At 38.2% G+C, this 4,164-nt stretch overlaps 1 long non-coding RNA gene across 1 annotated transcript; it reads left to right on the top strand.

The window, feature by feature from the left end:
* LOC109127494 lies at positions 389-953 on the top strand. Its single transcript, XR_002034051.1, has 2 exons — positions 389-603; positions 682-953. It is a non-coding gene; the product is annotated as an uncharacterized LOC109127494 (long non-coding RNA).

The following is a 4,164-nucleotide window of genomic DNA, read 5'->3' as shown; positions in this document are numbered from 1 at the left end:
GCTTAATTTTTGTTATGTTTGGTTAAAAAGTCCATTGCTGGTCTTTGCGTCGATTCGTGTTACAAAACTGTCTAGCTATTTATATAACCTATCTAGTCTGTTTGCTTAGAGTCCATCACCAGTCTTTGCATTGCGTGTTACTTGGAAAAGTATGGCTTTTAATCCGATGAGTTCGAGATAATAATGTCAGGACGGTTATGTCTAGAGGCTAGAGCTGGACTATGTTATAATAGCCTAGGGATGGTGCAGGGAATTTTTAGCTTTTCCAGCTCAAGAACATCATTCTGGATTTGTCTCTAAGGTCTAGGTTTTGGGCGTTTCTCTGGTTAATCAAGTCTCTTCTATGGTTGTAGCATTGAATCTTATTAACTTGTATATTTTTTATGTTACAATCAGGGTCTTCCAGTTCAGTTCTGTAGATCCCACCTCGGGAAACATGATGGTGTCATAACTTTGATAGATGAAGAAGGGGAGGAGTATGAGGCCATCCACTTAGCGAAAAGGACTGGACTTAGTGGTGGATGGATGGGGTTCGCGATTGCTCACAATCTAGCGTATGGGGACACTCTTATCTTCGAGTTAGTTCGCTCTACCGCTTTCAAGGTTTGTAAAACCTTTATGTTGCCTCGCTAACCAATCTTGGGCAACTAATGCTGAAACTGATGATCAACGTTGTATCAGGTTTACATTACAAGAGTTGGAAGTTCTGGAGAAAGCTCAGAGATATGAGCTGATCATGTCAAGAATTTGGAAATGCCCCGAGTTAGAACTTTATTGCCCTTTTTGTCTTTTGTATGTAAGAAGCTATAACTCTAGGCTAATTGTGCTCTTCACCGCTAAAATCTGATATATGGTTAACAATGTTTTGGAACTTGGAAGTGGTTATTTCCATTACTCAAGGTGTAAAATTCTTCTAATCTTGGGAATGGGAGATAAACACTAAATTTGGTTTTTATGTTTAAATTCTACTTCTTCGGTTTCACAAAAAAATATCATTTTAGTGAAATTTTTTTGTTTTACAAAAAGTGTTATTTTACATTTCCAATGTGTTTTTTACACTAAATTTCTTAGTTTACTCCTAAAACTACTTGTTAAATAAGGCAAACATGTGTAATTCTAATTTTAAAAAATTTGTGTGAAATGTGTAAAAATGACACTCTTTAGGAAACTGAAAGAGTATTACTTTAATGATGCCACTACTTGTCTTTTTGTCACCAATCTATACATCTTGAATTAGTTTTTTTTTTTTTTTTTTTTTTTTTTNCTGTGTAATCATTTTGTAAGATCTTCCTGATATTCATCTAGCAATACTAATTCAAGATGTAAATATTGTAGGGACAAAAAATTATATGTTTTTTTTTTACCTTAACTCTTTAGATGGTGAAGGGTATTTCTCTATATTTTATTTACGGGAAAAATGTCATTTAAATCCCCAAGTTTATATTTTCGTTGATTTAAATCACCAAGTCTGTGTTTGGAGGAAAAAAACACCAACTCTTTCTTGACTTCGAAATAAATTCCAAACTTTCGTTGACTTAGCCTTTTGAGGCACCACGTTAAGTGGTCAAACGGAGCAAATAAACGCGGTTAATTATCCGTTAACGATTTCCGTTTATAACAAAACGATGCCGGTTCTATATCTCTAAAACCCCTAAATTGAGAATCGATTTCTCATTTCCCCCAATTGAAAAACCCTATTCGATTTCAATTATCTCAATTCTTCAATTTCTCTCTTCTTCTTCGAGTTAACGAGATGAGTTCTAGCTCATAGACATCGTTGGTAGCTTCGTTCGACCGTGGAGTGCTATTGAAGTGTGTTTGTGGAGCTGGTGTAACGATCTTTACATCGAGAACTGAAGAGAATCCTGGTCGACCGTTCTTCCGGTGTATAACAAAAAGAGAGCCAAGCTCGTGGACAAAAAAAAGAGATGTAAGCAGTCACTAAGAAGTTCAATGTTGATTATTTATGCAATGGTAAGTAATGGTGTTTGTTTTTGCAACAGGGTCACTTGTTTAAGTGGGTCGAGGATGCTGTGTATGAAGAAGTTCAAGATGCGTTACCAAAATAAGGACTTATGGCCAATGAGATTGTCAAAACAAAAACCGATGTTAATGAGTTGATTGGTGCTTTACAAGACTTGAAGGAAGAAGCATTGTGGAACAAAATGGAAATCAGCAAGTTTAAAAAGTTGTTGAAAGTGTGTTTTGTTTATCTTTGTTTTGTCTCAATTGGCATTGCTTACCTAGTGGTTGTTAAAGCAAAGCAAACAAACTTTGGTTCGTTTGCTCTTGGTTATTAGTGTGTGTAATGCATCTTGCTCTAATCGTAAATCGTTAATGACAAATGCTCTTGTTGGTGTTGATGACAAATGCTCTTGTTCGTATGTTGGTGAATGTTTTAAGTCTTAATTATTAAAGTAGGCATACAACAAAAGAGAACAAATCGTTTTGACAACAAAAGCGTACAATGTTAGACCGCAACAAACATGAAAGGTCATTGACCAAACACAAAAAAAAAAAAAAATACACCATGTCATGTCATACACTCTAGCTTGAGCATTCAAACCATGATCTCCAGCCTCCTAGTCCTTGTTCACGCTGTGGAGCTTGAGGAGGTTCCCACTGTGTTGATGTTGATGCCCTCTCTTGTGTTGATTGTTTCCTTTGTCTCTTCTTCCTTTGTGAGGATGGTTGTGGTCCTCTTTGGGAAGCTGGTAGTGATCCTCCTTGTGAAGCTGGTAGTGATCCTCCTTGTGTAGCTGGCTGTGATGAACCGTGTGTAGGTGGCATTGAGCCTCCTTGAGAAGCTGTCGGTGATGAACCGTGTGAAGGTGGCATTGAGCCTCCTTGAGAAGCTGGCTGTGATGAACCGTGTGTAGATGGATGTGATCGTCCTTGGCCAAACAATGCGTTCCTTGGTTCCTGTTTTAAAAAGTATGAAAACCTGATAAACGGTTTCTTCCATGGTGTTAAAGTCTCGTAATATTAAATAAACAAATGCATCAAACCTGATTCTTCTGTGGTCGACCTCTTGGTCTTGCAGCTGGAGCTTCAACTGTCGGGTTTGTACAAGATAACCTATTGTGTCCTTCTTGTTTGCAGTTGCTACAAGTCATGACTCTTCCATTGTGTGGTAGTCTTGTGTTGCTTGATGAAGAGGCAGTTTCATACCTACCTTTCCTCCTCGCATGGTTATTTGGTCTACCCGGATTTCCTTTTCTCCAAGGTGGTGGCAAGACTCCTAATATATTCATTCTAGGGCATTCGTTCTGACCTTGGACAGGGTGAATACCATCTCTATATGTTTCACGCCACAATCTTGTTGTGTACCAGTCAACAACGTAATCTTCAACTTTCTGTCTCCTACCTATGATCACAGAAGCATCATGGACACAAGGAATACCTGTCATCTGCCACTTTATGCATCCACATGTAAGCGCATTCATGTCCACAGAATAAGTTTCATCTCCCAATTGGACCTCATGTTGATTGTGCCTAGCCATGCTTCTGATGCAAAACTGAGACTCTGCTATCATATTCTCTATCTCTAAATGAGCTCTCTTTGTGAATCTTGTCTGCAACCTTCCAGCGATTATGTACCTCTTCTCATTCCGCACCATACATTGCCTCCTAATATCCTCAAGCATCTCTAGCAATGGTTTCCTCCTAGCTTGGCATATGGTTCTATTAAAAGACTCACTAAGGTTGTTCAAGTTATCATTGCAATGCGTACCTACCCTAAAGAAGGCTCTAGACCATGTCATCGGATTGGTGCGTAGCAGAGAATTAAATGCACCTGGGTTATACTTCTGTAATGCCTCCATATGTTTACGATACTATCCTGTGGTGTAGCTTCGAGCAATCTTCCAGAACAGACGTTGAAGTTCTAAATCATGACTGTCTCTCTTCCAATTCTCCATGATATGTTTAGCACAAAGACGATGCTCAGCTTGTGGGAGAACGTTCTTGATGGCTTTAACAAGACCCTGCAAATCAATGAAACACATGTTAAAATGTTTGATGATAACATAATAAATTAAAGTATGCCTTTAACTAACCGATTGTTTGTCAGAAATGATAGCTATTTGTCTTCCCTCCTCAAGACCCAATGAAGTAGAGAGTAACTTCATAAACCAATCCCAATTGTCATCATTCTCTATCTCA

Source organism: Camelina sativa, chromosome 11 (assembly GCF_000633955.1).
Source record: "Camelina sativa cultivar DH55 chromosome 11, Cs, whole genome shotgun sequence".
Classification (NCBI taxonomy): domain Eukaryota; kingdom Viridiplantae; phylum Streptophyta; class Magnoliopsida; order Brassicales; family Brassicaceae; genus Camelina; species Camelina sativa.
Note: the sequence above shows the minus strand (reverse complement) of the source record. Positions and strands in the feature narration are given on the sequence as shown.